Below are 16,182 nucleotides of genomic sequence, written 5' to 3'. Positions count from 1 at the left end.
CCCTTTTAGGATGGATTGTGTCTGGCAAATACGCCAGTAATATAAGTTCTCCTCCCAGATTACATAGCACATTATGCCAAGCTGAAGAAGACTTAACGTCAATCGATTCAGTAGTCCAAAAATTTTGGGCGTTAGAAGAACTACCTTCAGAATCAAATGGCATCAAATTCACACCAGAACAACAACAGTGTGAAAACTTTTTCGTTAATACTACTCAAGTATTGCCTTCAGGACGGCTTCAAGTCAGAATGCCCTTTAAAGCTGACCGTAAGTTACTCGGTCACTCATATGAAACCGCAGTTCGGCGGTTTCAGGCCCTGGAGAGAAGGACATTAAAAGATCCAGAACTTCGCAAAATGTATCTGGACTTTATGAATGAATATAGAGCCTTGGGTCACATGAGCCCAACGAACAATAAGATCCCGAGTGAGCCACACTACTTCATTCCGCATCAATGCGTTTTAAGGCCCGAGAGCACAACAACCAAATTACGTGTTGTATTTGATGCTTCGAGTCGATCTTCAACTCAAATAGCGTTGAATGAACTTTTGATGGTAGGTCCAACCATCCAAGAAGAATTATATTCAACTCTTCTTCGTTTTCGATTACATAAGTATGCACTAACAGCGGACATTACTAAAATGTACCGTCAAATAATGATGCATGAAGAAGACAGAAATTGTCAACTTATTGTGTGGAGAGAGCATCCTTCTGAGCAAATTCAAATTTTTCGTCTTAACACCGTAACATACGGCACTGCGCCTGCTCCATTTCTCGCAACACGGTGTTTGCAAATGCTCAGTGATGCCAATACAATGAAATATCCACTCGGTTCATTGGCCATCAAAAGAGACTTTTATGTTGATGATTTGATAACAGGGTCCGAAAGTTTTGAGTCTCTAGATCTTTTGAGAAGTGAGGTAATTAAAATATTAAACTCGGCAGGATTCTCCTTAACGAAGTGGTTTTCGAACCACCCTAAATTTTTCGACAGTGATTGCACTGAAAAGTCATTAAGCTTCAATGACAAAAACTCAACTAAAACGTTAGGAATCCATTGGTTGCCGAAAGAGGATTTGTTTCGATTTGTTTTAGATGACAATTTTAATGATCTGCGTGCCACTAAAAGAAATATATTATCAGTTTCTGCTCGCCTTTTTGATCCTCTTGGATTACTAGCCCCACTAGTTACCAAAGCAAAAATCTTATTGCAAGAGCTTTGGATCCAAAAACTAGATTGGGATGAGTCGATTCCATTGCGCCTTGACACTAGCTGGCAGAACTTTAAAGCCAACCTAATGCAGCTCTCATCGATAAGCATTCCTCGTTACGTAAATCTAGAGTCGAGTGCTATCTGCCAAATACATGGCTTCTCCGACGCTTCAATAAGAGCGTACGGATGCTGCATATACATACGAAGCCAATCTGCTAGTGGTATTAAATGCATGCTGCTTACTGCAAAGTCTAGAGTGGCTCCGCTGAAGACCAAATCTCTTCCGCGTCTTGAGCTCTCGGCAGCACATCTTCTTTCGAAATTATGGTCAAGAGTAGCGCCTATGTTGAGTCGACATTTCGAAAATATAACATTTTGGACAGACTCTGAAATCGTTTTACATTGGATTAAAACACATCCATCTTCACTACAAACCTTCGTCGCAAACAGAGTGTCCGAAATCCAAGAGTTGACTGACAAAGTACATTGGCGACATGTGCCAACGAAACAAAATCCTGCGGATCAAGTGTCTCGGGGTTGTAACGTGGACGAATTGAATAATTCAATATGGTTTGGCGGTCCACAGTTCCTCCTAGAAGACCCTGCATTATGGCCAATTAATAACCACTTCCAGCTCTCACCAGAAGACGAAGCATTAGAGAAGAAGAAAAATACATTTACATTACTTTCGACTACTGAGAAAAATTCAATATTGGACCTTATTGAAAAATTTTCCTCTCATAAAAAATTGCTTTGTGTGGTCGCATATATATTACGATGGATCAGGCGACCACCAAAATCCTCCAGAGGCCAAGATCTGACTTCAGAAGAGTTAAACTTGAGCTTTCTAAAAATTGCACAGGTGGTCCAACATTCAGAATTTTCGGATGTTATTCAAAAATTGCATAAAGGCACCACCCTACCCGCAAACTTGCAAAAACTTAACCCGTTTTTGCATGAGTACTCGGATATGTCGCTGTCATTCAAATTAATCCGAGTAGGAGGTCGCTTATTAAATGCACCTCTCCCATACGATGCCAAATTTCCGCTTTTATTAAATAAAAGTTCGCACTTCGTTACAACGTACTTACGGTTCCTGCACATTCGAAATCACCACGCTGGGGCTAAAGCGTTGGTTGCGCTTCTTCGAGAACGCATATGGCTAATTAATGCCCGAGAAGCTTGCAGTAGAACCGTAAGAAACTGTATACATTGTTTTCATTACAAGCCGAAGTTGCAAAACCAAATAATGGGAAATTTGCCAGTCGAAAGACTTCGAGCACTACGACCCTTTCTTATATGTGGCGTAGATTTTTGTGGTCCGATATACACAACTTTAAAAATACGCGGTCGACCACCCGTTAAAACATATATTGCAGTTTTCGTTTGCTTTACTTCCAAAGCAGTTCACTTAGAATTAGTTTCAGACTTGTCAACTAATTCATTTATTTTTGCCCTAAAAAGGTTCATTGGTCGCCGAGGAATGCCCCAGAAGATGTTCAGCGACAACGCAACCAACTTCGTCGGCGCCGATCGCAGGCTGCGCGAGCTGAAAGAGGCGTTTCTGGCCCAGGCAACGGAACTGAAGGTATTCGCCGCAGAAGAAGGGTTCAGCTTCACCTTTATACCACCGCGGGCGCCGCACTTCGGCGGATTATGGGAGGCCGCGGTGAAGTCTGCCAAACATCTCATCGTTCGCGCAATCGGCAACGTGCTCCTCACAGTAGAGGAGCTATCAACACTGTTGGCCGAAGTGGAGGCTATTCTCAATTCTCGGCCCCTAACACCTCTGAGCCAGGACCCCAACGACGGCGAAGCGTTAACTCCAGCGCATCTCTTAATAGGGTGCTCCCTGCGATCACTCCCACCAGCACAGGTAGCAATGGACCCAATTCATTGTTGCGAGAGATGGCAACTTGTTTGCTGTCTCAAGCAACAGTTTTGGCGACAGTGGTCCAAAACATACCTGACGGGTCTTCAGGAGCGCACCAAATGGTTACACCCGAAACGGAATCTGCAGCCCGGCGACCTCGTCCTCGTACACAAAGACAACACACCACCGCAGCAGTGGGTAACAGGACGAGTCGTCGCAACCGTCGAAGGGCAAGACGGCAAGGTGCGAGTCGCAGACATAACAACGAAGGCGGGTACAATTAAGCGCCCCATACACAAACTCGCATTATTGCCCATGGATATTGAAGGATCCTGATCCTGTCAAGGCGGCCGGTGTTGCGCCAAGCGACATCTTTACAACTCTAAAACTAAACATAAGAAAATGAAATATTAAATTATTATAATGAAAAATGAAATTGAAATTATAAATATTGAATTGTACAAAATAGCATACTTACCTTAATAATACATTTATATTACCTTCATTTATTACTTACCTTAATTCATCTACTACAATACTTAACGAAAGATAATTACTTACCCCTTGTATTTACATTACCACTAGCTTAAGCCGTTAGTTTTAAGATTTAGGCTAAGCAATTCCAAGAACGGAACAAATGAATTATTGTATCGGAACCATCGAATCGAACGCACGCGTCTTAATTTTTTATCGCATTTAATTATCGTGACAGGCAATTAGGCTTATTAATTTTATTCGCGCATTCCCAAGTTTATATTTTCGCATCTCAAAAACGCTTGAGATTTTTCAGTTTGTTTTGCACAAATTGACTGACGACCAAAAATTGCTCAGAATCCAACATTCGAAGGACATCATTAAATAGGTCAAAAAGGACAAAAACCTCCTTTATAATATTGTGACTGATGTCGAAATGCGGTGTTCCCAATATGATCCCGAAATAAAGCGCCGAAGTGCTGATTGGAAGGGACCGGACAAGCCGAAACCCAAAAAATCGCGCATGGAGAAGTCAAAAGTGAAGACAATTCTGATTTGTTTTTATGATCCAAGCCTTCTACCTTAGAGTTTTGAAGCGTTTGGTGCGGCGTATTCGAAGTGTTCGGTCCGAATATCGTGAAGATGAAAGTTGGCGTTTGTTGCACGATTATGCGGCGTGTCATCGGTCGACGCATGTGACCGATTATTTGACCAAAAATCAAATTTTAACAATTAACCACTCCCCCACCTGATATGGCACTGCCCGCCTTCTTCCTTTTCTGAAAAATGCATTTGCCCATGAAAGGAACATTATGCAGACGTAGAAGCCATTCAAAAGACTTTCACCGGCATACTAGGCTACACCGGCCAACGAACTAAAACACTCGTTCGACATGCTTTTGGAAAATAAATCGATTTTGCCAAAAAAACCATTTGTTATGTTTTTTTTTAAGTCCTGTTTACTGTGGAACGCACCTTGTATATGTATTAGCGAGTCGCCGGTATTTCATAACATTTACAGGCAATTAAATAGTCGAACGACGGTAAGTTGTGAACTGTTGAAGTGAAATACAAGTATGCATGTGTGTTTCTTTATTTGAAAAAACATATTTTGTGCGTAAAGGTGTTTTTTATTATTTTGTAAAAGATGCAATGTGTTTTTAATTTGATTTGTTCTTTTTTATATGAAGGAAAAATGCCACAAGAGAGACAAGCAAATATAGGTCGGCGAACGCGTAATGCAAATATGTGGCGTTATTAAGACGAACAAAGACTGCATATGGACGCGCACAAGCTAATGCATCGCAGCTTGAATGTATTGCACGAAATAAATCTGTTGACCCTATACCTGCACTGAATCTTGCGCGGCGATCACGAACACGTCGTGCTATTTTGGCAGAAATGATGCGTGCTGCTTTTAATTACAACAGTTTGATTGTGATCCAACTAACTTTCAATTTCTAATACGCTCATGCCAACGATTTTTCCACTTCTCGAAACACTTTTCATATGCACTTTTTGGGATGGATGGATTCATTGCGTTTTTGCCTTTAAATTCAATCACAAAAGTACTCCTTTTGAAAAAAATCAGCTTTACTAGGACGATTCTAGGAAGAATGCGTTTCATACCCAAAATATCCATCAAAATCATTGGAACGGACCCTCGAAAGATGTCAAGCTCTCTTGCCATCTCTTGAATACATGCCTGACAATTTTCCAGCAACATAACCTTCACTCTTTAAATATTTTTATCAGTTGAAGATGTCGAAGGTTATCCAGAACGAGGCATATCTTCAACGATCTCTTGATCGTCTTTGAAGGCTTTGTACTCTCGTACGCTTGTGTTTTTGATAAAACTGAAGCACCGTATACATTTCCAATTTTTCGCATACGAAAGTGTGTTAGAAAGGGGTACTAACTTAAGCAGCTATTGTAAACAAACTGTTGACGAATCGCGCCCGAATTTTGCAATTAAGGACAGTCCTACCAACTTAGCAAAATACATTTTTTAGGATACCATTAAATTACAATTTCCGTGTGCTTTTTTGTTTCAATGTATACAGATAGTCAAGCGGCTTTGTGATCACTAAAGTCTCAATGGGAGATTACAGCATTAGAGAAAGCCTTCTTGTTGTGACAAGGAGTGTGCTCACAACAAGGCTTATTTTCATATTTTGACTATCTGTAGGTTTTGTAATCACTAAAGTCTCAAAGGGTCTTGCCTAAAATAGTGAGGGAATGCCTTGCTCTTCTGGTGGATCTAGCGTCCTACTTCACGAACAACCTGCAATGGGTTCCAGTACATAGATAGAACCGGCACCATCCTACAATTAGACTCTGGGAAAGAGGAAATTTACATGCCTCTGACTACTTGTATATACTTCATTGAGAAGTATGTGATAAATATAGCTGAGTCACGGTGGAAATTTTACCTGACTTGCTCATCAACAGGTAAATGAGGAATGAAAATAACCGCAACTATCGGTTGAGGGTTTCCCGACGGCGCACAGTGGTGCCGCTTTATACAAGCCGCGGCAAAAAGTAGAAGGAATCGAGGTAGGGCTTTGAAATTTGGCACACATCTCTCATATTGCCAAATTAGATGAAAAAAAAAATTTGTTAAAATCCGCCCACAACCACGCCCACCTCCCATATAACACAAAAATCAAAAATTATCCTACAGTAACAAAATTTTCTACAGTGTAATATTTTGTAAATATAAGCTTGTCCAGAAAAAATAAAGCAAATCCGCCCACAATTACGCCCATCTCCCATATAATATAATCACAAAAGTTGCAATATTTTCGCTGTTATCACAGCTAGACTGTTAAAAATTATCAAACGAATTTGAATCAATAAAAATTATTATTTCTCTAAAAATGAAACAAGTCCGCCCATAACTACGCCCACCTCCCATATAACATAACCAATAAATATTCAAAAATGATCATATATTATTAATTATTTATTCAACAAGTAATTTTTTAACATCATCGTCCAATTCTAAAGTTTTATTTTTGGGATTTGTTCTGAAACCATTAATAAAAGGATCCGATAAAGCTAAAAGCAAGTGCTTTACATCTTGATTTGTAGTAATTCTGTCGCATTTTCTAGAATGATTAAGCCTATATTTCTTGTAATCTTTATTGTGAGCTTCTTGAGCCTCCTCTGATAGCATGCCCCATGGTAAAATAGAGGATGAAACAATTTTACTTCCATGCATTAAAACTTTATGTACCGTCATTGGCATATAGTAAAATTCATAAAGGCTGACATATAACCTCGCAGTTTTTATGCAATAAATTTCAAATTTTTTGAGGATCTATTGCTGCTTGACTATTGATTGTATTTAATATTATTTTAAATTTCTGCAATATCACAATATTTTATTTCTTTTGCCATTTCAAAATTTCGTGTTTTGTTAATTTTTTTTCACCCGTTTGCAGTTCTCTCGGTATCACATACGACACATACGAACGCCAAACCCTTTGAGGGTTTTACTATACTGACCTAGTACCATCACCCTGACTTGGAATTCCTCACCCCCCAGATTAGCTGTTGTACTGTGTAATTAGTTTAAATAATATAAGGCATCTAAACTAGTATTTTGTTGTTGTTGTATAACGAGAGACAACTCCAAAAAATAACAACAAAGCAACAAACCGAACAATCAAAAAAACAAACAAAAGAACGAAAAAAAATGAAAATGCAACAGACATGGTTATAGCCATATTTGATCCTTATCCGCACGTATCCGCAGTTCATTTTTTCGTTATCGAATCCCTTAAAGTGTACATAAAATATTAGGACTAACTAGACTATGTAGGTACATGTAGCTAATAGTCAAAACTATAATTTTTATGTAAAAGTGTTTAAAAAATGGTTTTATTTTAAAACTTTGTCAAAATTGACATGAATTAGGCCTATGAAATGAAAATAATTATTTTATAATATATTATAATATATATTAGGATAGACTTTAAAGTCACTTCTTATTGCATAAAACGTCGAAACCCCTTACGTCTGTTCTCATACTTTTCTCAATATTTTTCACAATTTTCAAGAGTTCTAGTTTTATTTGACTTTAAAAATACGTTGTTATGTCAGTGAAATGTCAATTCGCAAATACGTGATAAATTAAACCGTATTCATTGTCTAGAAACACTACTAGAATGAAATTTTGTTAAAATTAGATAGTTAAAAATTACATATTTTTTTCCGTTTTACCCACTGTGCGGCGTTTCGGAGGTTGCTCATTTAACAGCCCTATTCTGAAAAAACCTCTCAACTGAGTTGAGAAGAAATATTTGAGAGATTTCTTGTGAGGCATAATTTGTGACGCTATTCTTGCTCAAACCTCATAAGAAAAAAGCTTATAAAAGCTTAAAAAAGTCACCACGTGAGGTAAAAAGCTTTTTGCTGTCAAAAAGCTTTTTTAATAAAAATAAGCAAACAAAAATGGACACACAAATGGATAATCAGCATATGTAAGATGTGAAATTGTTACGTTAATTCTTTCCTCGCTTTTTATTTTTTTGATTTCGGCCATATCTAAAATTAAGGGATTCAAATTCCCAATTTTGATAATGTTCAAAGTTAAGTAATTATTAGTTTGTTTCTTTGTCTTTTCGTTCGAGGTGCCTTGTAATTGGTTTATTAATTGTGTTAATTCTGTGATTGTTTTAAATATTTGTGAGTTGGTTGTAAATTGTTTCTTATTATTTTCTATTAAATCATATACTTCGTTTGTAATTTTCATAAAATCTTCATGGTCAGATGTACCGTACTGAACTCATTAAGAGGCATTAATGGTCTGTTGTTGTCAATTAATTAATTGCCTTAATAATGTTTCTAGTTATTATTTGTATTTCAAAGTCTATTCTTGAATTGTCAATTAATATAATATCTTCGTTGGTTTTATATTTTTCTACTATATTTTCGAATAATGATAAATTTGTTAAATGTTATATATTGATCAGTAGTTTTCAAAAATTGCTGCATCTTCTTCCTCTAGAAGTTTGTAATTTTCTCTTGTGTAGTCAATTATTTCTGATATAGTATTGTTGATATATAAAAATATCAACGAAATCTGTAAAATGTCTTCAGTGCGCCTATAAGATAATGAAATTAAACTTTAATATCTTCTTTATGTATTATTCTATTTTTATTTTATACTTTTACTTTAGTTTATCAGTCTTTTACAACTATTTGTTTCTTATATAATATTTAGAATTTAATTTATCCATTTCCCCATATATTTTTTCATATATTATTTCTCCTTTACGATAGCTTTTTGTAATCCTTTTCTTATTATGATACTGTAACATATTTTCTTGAGCCTTTTTTTGCAAGCCACGTTTCAAGTCTACGTGGGATTCTTTATTAAATAAAATATTAAAAGGTTGTTTACCTGTTACTGAGTGTATTGTATTATTATATTGTTGAGCCGCTCTAATAATGGCTTCAAAGTTACTAATGAAACTACATATATTCCTGTTTTAAACATTTTGAAATTTCTATTAATGTTGAATGAACCCTTTCTATTTGCTCATTACTAGTGTTATGGCGTGGCTTACAGTAATAAATTTGTATATTTAGTCGTTTCATTAAGGATTTGAATTGAATTGTAATTAAACCTGGTTCATTTTCGATAATTAACTTTTTACATCTAGCAATGATTGTAAAAGTTCCATAATTTTTCTTCTAAATTCGATTTGTCTTCAATTTATTTTATTGTTAATCATTTTGTATGTGAATCAATGCTCGTAAGAAATTTTAATTTCTGTGCGAAAAAAATTTCGATGTGAAATTGTTCTCCCTCTTTTTGTGGTTTAGGTGCTTCCCCTATTGAAATTTGTTTGAGTGTCTTTCATATTCAGTTGTGTTACATATACTGCAATTTTTTGCATTTTTTTAAATTGCTTTATCATGAACGGCCAATAATATTGTTGTCTTATTTCTGCCAAATTTTTCTTATAATTTCTATGCGCTCAATTATGAGTTTATTCAATTATTATTATAGTTTGGTATATAAAAATTTGAATGTCAGAAATGCGTCTTTCAAAATAATTTTTATTGCGTACAGCACTTCAGGAGTGCAGAATATTCCAGTAACTATTTGCGGATGTCGTATTCCATCAGAAATCTTTTGTTATTAAAATAGGAAATTGTCTCCAAAACTTATATTTTTGCTCCATTATCGTAATGTTTTCAATGTCCATACTATGGCGGCTGAATTTTTTTCTCCCAAATTAAAGAGCATAACCTTTGGATCAGGCATTGGATATCTATCCGTTATTGTTTTTTCGTTAAATTTTTTAAAATCGATGATCATTTTTGACTACCTTCTTAGTTCAGCTATACCGTTAGTTTCGGCTATAATCGCGTAAGCGGTGTCTACGCCAATAAAGAAGGAGAATATTGAAATTATTTATTTTTAAAATAGTAGTAGCTCCTGGAGTTTATTTATATGATTTTATTGTCGGTATTATCTTGGACTGGCGTCTTATAATTTTCTTGTCTAGTTTTAATATTGTATTTTTATTTACTTTTTCACCATTCTTTTTTTGTTTTATTTTGCCGGTAAGAACTTCGGCTGGCGTTTTAGGCTCTCTTCGTCCTAAAATAAATTTTTTTAATATAATATTGCCGGTAAAATCTTTGGTTGGTGTTGTATGACGTATGGCCTTCCCGAAAATTCTGGCAACGATTTCACAATTTCATATATATATGTACATAAATACGTTCACACTGAGGAATATATAATTCATTTTGACAAATATTTTAATATGTATACAAAAAAATTAAGAAAATTGATAACAATCACAATAACAGGAGCTACACGTTCAAAACAGGCTGCTAAATTTATTTCAGGCAGTTACAGTTTACCACAAAAATTGAAACAATCGGCCTACGGAATATACGAACACTGCTTAGACCAGTACGAAGAAACAAAAGCTATGATCTCCGATCAATTAAAGCTAATAAAATCAATTGCACCTACTCCACATCAGAGAGTAAAGCTGCCACAAATAGATAATCAAAAGGCAAGTTCAGGCATTCACCTCGAGGTGCCCGCATGTGACACAGAAACATTTTATGGTGGACATGAAGAATGTCCTTTCGGGATATGTTCGCGGCCGTATACATCAACCATCCAAAACTATCAAAAGCACAAAAATTGTATCACCTCCCATACAAAATAAAAAGTCAAGCAGGCGTAATAGTCAAGCAGTTCAATTTAAATGACAATAATTTCGATTTGGCTTGGGAAGCTCTAAAAGCTAAATACGAAGCAAAAGAATACTGATCGATAAACAACTAACAACACTATTAAACTTGCCCATAATTTAGAAAGAAACAATTGAAGAATTCATGGAACTAGAATCCATTGTTTGAAATTGTTTATCGATTCTATCGATATATATCGATAGGGCCAGCAGGGTAATTTGACCTGTTTTTTTGAGATTTTTTTCATAGAAATTTTTATTCCACAATAGAACTTTTTTCACATATCATGATGTATATCTATATGATGAATGGCGCAGAAATAACCTTTCGATGTTTTTTGGCTGTAATTTTTATAAAAAATGAAAAACTTTGATTCTGCTTGTGGATTATTTTTATTTGGTTTTTTAAATTTTTTTGCATCAAGTCGAGAATATAATATCATGTAAATGCCCGGCGCCACAGTTGATTGTATTTTAGCTTTTTTTATGGCATTTTCCATCACTTTGGCAGGAACTTCTGGCGATGGGTCCTCACATTCTTGACGGATATTGTCTTTAAGAGCTGCACGAGTCTGGGGCTTATTGGCATAAACTCCCGACTTCAAAAAGCCCCACAAAAGAAGTCTGGAGCGGTCAAATCAGTCGATCTTGCTACAGTGCAAATCGCCAAAACGTGAGATTAGGCGCCCTTCAGAATATCGGTTGTGGCACGTGCAGTGTGTGCCGTTGCACCGTTCTGTTGGAACCACATGTTTTTCAATCCCAATTCATCAATTGCGGCAAAGAGAGCTCGTTGATCATTGCTCTGTAGTGTTCACCACTGACTGTAACCGTTTGGCCCGCGACGTCTTCGAAGAAAAAAGGTCCTCCTCCAGCGAAAACAGCACACCATACAGTGGCTTTGAGCGGGTTAAATGGCTCTTCGTGGGTTACACGTGAATTTTTAGTGCCCCAGAAGCGTAAATTTTGCTTATTTACCCGCTAAGATGGAAATGGGCCTCATCACTCATGATTATTTTTGATGAAAAATAATCTTCCTCTTGGTGGCGATTAAGGATGGCTTGAGCATATGTTAGACGCGATTGGCGGTCAGCAGCTATCAGCTGATGCACCCTCTGGATTTTTGACGGAAACATTTTCATATCTTGTACCAAAATTCGCTGTAAACACCGTTGACTGATACCGATTTGCGTGGCACGTCGTCTGGTCGATGTGGACGGCGCTTCCATGACATCCTTGGCAACAGCAGCAATATTCTCTGCAAAACGGCTACTCCGCGGTCTGCCATGCCTGGCAGCATCTCGGGTTGTGCCAGTCTCTTCGAAGCGAGCGGCTAAACGTCGCAGTGTTTCACCAATAGGCGTCGGACAGCCAGGAAATCTTTGACGAAATTCACGTTGTGCCAAAGTCACCGACCGATTATTGGTCAAATAAATAGCTACCAATAGCCCGCGTTCTTGTTTATTTACGTGTATTTTGCATGTGCTTACTGCATAAATGTCAAAATAGAACTGACATTAGAGGTCAAGTGCAAAATTTATAGCATCTTCTGATGGGAGGATTACTTTTGCGCTACCCTGTATATATATTAGGGTGTGCCATTCTGAGGCAACCTTTTTTTTGCAATTGAAAAAGAGGCTCAAAACTTTCGAAAATGTGTAAAAATAGTCACTCAAAAGATGAGCTCTTAATAATCATATTAACAGGTGCCTATTTCAAATTTTCTGTTTTCCATAAAAATTACATAGAAAAAAAAATCATTTTTTTTTTGTGGTGGTTATTGTGCGGAGGTTTTATATGTGCCCCGATGGCTGCCAGTAGGGATGGTAAACTCGATCCCGATTCTACTCGAGAATCGAGTTTTCTCGTAAAGTAATCGATTTTTCGAATGTCAAGAACCGATTCTTAATCGACTTCGACTACTGGAGATCGATTCCAAAAAATCGGTTATTTTACGAGAAAACTCGATTTTCGAGTAGAATCGGAATCGAGTTTACCATCCCTACTGGCAGCTATCGGGGCACATATAAAACCTCCGCACAATAACCACCACAAACAAAAATTATTTTTTTTCCATGTAATTTATATGGAAAACAGAAAATTTGAAATAGGCACCTCTTAATATTAATATTAAGAGCTCATCTTTTGAGTGACTTTTTTTTACACATTTTCGAAAGTTTTGAGCCTGTCTGTCAGTTGAAAAAAAAGGTTGCCTCAGAATGACACACCCTAATATATATATATATGACGAATTAACGCCCACAAGATCGGTGAATTATCGGACTGTATCTGACAGCAAATGTATTTGATGACGGAGTTGTAATATATTCGTATTTATCCGTGTGTGCAGAGATGAGATTTTGAATTAAAGCACACCATATACCTCAGGGAAAGAAGTATATGTATGTGCATTATTGTATTGAGCGATTTCTTTTCTCTCAATAACGGTATCAATCTCTTAGGTATGCAAATGGTTTTTGTTGTATTTTTTGTTTCATTTCCATGTGCATAATTCTGTATAATATAAATCCTTAGTACCGTTAGAATCAATTTGTTGTCAGTCTCATGTTTTCCTTAGGAAATAAGTATAAGTGCAGTAAGACATATTAGTGCTGGACTGTAAACAAGAGAAGTTAAGTGAAGTGGTGATATTTTTAGTTGAAAACTATTAAGTAAAATTACTGTTCATTTTTGGTACATATAATACTTACGCCAAATGTGGTTTAAGGTTAGAATGCCACGTGCTACCCATTTATCGGAAGAGGAGCGCGGATTAATAAGGGGCTTAAGTGAAGCGGGTACAAAAATTGCTGACATAGCCGCCAGAGTGAATCGTCATAGAAATACCATCAGTAATTTTCTTAAAAACCCCGATAGTTACGGCACAAATAGGCGCTGCGGCAGACCGACTTATATTGATGAACGGTGCAAGCGAGAAATTCGGCGACTAGCAAGTCAAAAAAACATGTCATGCCTGGAAATCAAGACGCATTTAGATCTCAATTTAACTAGGAGAAGAGTCCATCAAGTCTTGACGCAAAATAAATTGATAAGGTATGAGTCCCGAGAACCTGTGCCTAAACTATTGCCACGCCACATAAGCGCACGGTTGGCATTTGCCGATAAAATGAAATTTTGGACCGATGAGTTCCAAAATGTTATTTTTTCTGACGAGAAAAAATTTAATTTGGATGATCCTGATTGTTGCCATAAGTATTGGCGCGATTTACGTCAACCACGCCAAACTCGACACAAGCGAAATCACGGTGGCGCATCGCTAATGATTTGGGCAGCATTCGGATATGATGGAAAGTCTCCGCTTTGCTTCATTCCCACCAAAACAAATGCGGAAATATACGTGAAGCTGTTGGATGAAGTGCTGGTAGAATTTGGTGAGAAATTCTACGGAGATTCCTGGATCTTCCAACCTGGATCTTCCAACCTGGATCTTCTACGCTCCAATTCACAATGCCCGCATTACAAAGGAGTTTTTTTCATCAAAAAACATAACTGTTTTGGAGTGGCCAGCGATCAGCCCGGACTTAAACCCAATTGAAGACTTGTGGGGAATACTTTCGAATAAAGTTTATAGGAATGGCTGCCAGTTTGAAACCATTAAACAGCTCAAAGATGCTTTGCTCATTGAGTGGGATGAAATAAGCCATTCAACATTAAAACAATTTGTGGACTCCATGCCAAATAGAATTAATCAAGTATTTTTAAAAAAAGGCAAGCATATTAATTATTAAAAACACAAAAATAAATTAGTTATTTAACATTAATTTAAAATAAATCCTTATGCACATATACTTATTTCCTAAGAGCTGTTAATGTTTAATTTTTATTTGCTTTATAAAAAGCATATTGAAATTGAGAAGCTTTTTTTTTTGTTCATTTTTTGTACTACTATTAAAATAAATTGTATTGATAAGCTTCAACTCATTTGCAGTAGTTTAATTTGAAATTAAGTTGATGCACATATACTTATTTCCATGAGGTATAATATATTTGAGTATGTATTTTAATAATCGGATAGGTGTTTAAGAAAAGTAACTAGATTTTGCGTGTTTATTTGATTTTACTGACGACTTATTGCATTTGCAATTTGTACATTAAACTCACCTTATAAGCCACTCACACTTTTAGTCAAAACGAAAATGCACTAGATTCCAGAGAATCGTTATAAACTTTTATTTTTTATAAAATGCACTTCAAAATGGATAACAAAGTGGTTTAAAAAGTTTTAAAATTTAGGTTAAACGTTAAATATATGTATGTTATATATGTATATACAAAATGAGTGAAGGTAAATTGCACCAGTTTTTAGAAAACATTAAATAAATATATATATATACACAGATGAAAGTATAAAGTGAAAACTTTAAATATAGAAATGCTTTCTCTATTCCTTTTGTTCTAATTAGAGGGCAGTAAGTCATCGGGTTTGGGTGCATGTGCGTGTATGTGTGTTAATGTGTGGTGTTCTCTCGCGTGATGAGGTGAATAGTCGATTCGGTGTGATAAATTGATGCAGATGTGATGCGACGTCGCTACTCATTTAGCCATCCCGGCCCCCCTAGGCGAGTATTTAGCCTAGAAGCCGCTGTAGCTGCTGTAGCGTAGCTACAACGCTGCTGAGAGCTGTTGACCGGCGGGACTGCGGCCTAAGCTGATGCCGTCGCGTTGAGGTTGCCCGGTTTTGGCGCCAGGGACGGGATTCTGCTGGAGAGAGTCCGCGCCGGCGGTATGCCGTCACAGGAGTCCTTTGAGAACGCCTGACGTTACTACTGGTGCGAGGAGCCGGTGGGCGCCCGGAGTCGCGTCTGGTAGAGCGGTGCAGCAGCGTATGGTGAGCCCGCTCACAGATTTGGCAACGATTATTTGATGGGCACTCCTGAGTTGCATGGGAAGTTGCCAGACAATTCAGGCAATACGCGTGCGCCTGTGCCACCTGCTGGCGTTGCATCAGATTTGAAGATACCGCAGTGCGATAGCCGATGCGAGCGGCGGCATAGTGGACAACGAATTCGTTGCAGATCCGCTGGTAATGCTGGCGTGCTTTGACGCGGAGCCGTTGTCGCGGTGGCGCCTGTTGTTGTTCGCGGCGCTGCCGGTGCAATGTTGGTCCGGGGTGCTGCTATTGGGGCAGCTTCGGAGCAAGGGGCGGAAACTGCCGAGAGCATGGTTGGCGTTGATGAAGATGCCATATCCACGTCCATATTACTCTGTGAGAGAAATGATGATAATAGAAATATATTGGTAAATTTACAATAATATGGACTTTTGTGCCACGATATGTGATAGGATGTCATTTTTTTATCAGACATTTATGTTAATTCTTTTGTGTCATTTATGTTATTCGAGGTTTCGATTTGGTAAGCGGTTCATATGTT

At 37.3% G+C, this 16,182-nt stretch overlaps 1 protein-coding gene, 1 long non-coding RNA gene and 1 pseudogene across 4 annotated transcripts in view; 1 reads left to right on the top strand and 2 right to left on the bottom strand.

The window, feature by feature from the left end:
• Positions 1 to 16,182, top strand: part of LOC125780337 (ionotropic receptor 75a) — a 1,012,909-nt gene that overhangs the window by 127,550 nt on the left and 869,177 nt on the right. The gene's annotated exons all lie outside the window — the stretch shown is intronic.
• LOC125775757 (uncharacterized) overlaps positions 1 to 16,182 on the bottom strand; it is a 164,747-nt gene that overhangs the window by 80,993 nt on the left and 67,572 nt on the right. The window lies entirely within an intron of this gene.
• LOC125775496 (uncharacterized) lies at positions 15,007 to 16,116 on the bottom strand (annotated as a pseudogene).

This window comes from Bactrocera dorsalis, chromosome 1 (assembly GCF_023373825.1).
Source record: "Bactrocera dorsalis isolate Fly_Bdor chromosome 1, ASM2337382v1, whole genome shotgun sequence".
Classification (NCBI taxonomy): Eukaryota; Metazoa; Arthropoda; class Insecta; order Diptera; family Tephritidae; genus Bactrocera; species Bactrocera dorsalis.
Note: the sequence above shows the minus strand (reverse complement) of the source record. Positions and strands in the feature narration are given on the sequence as shown.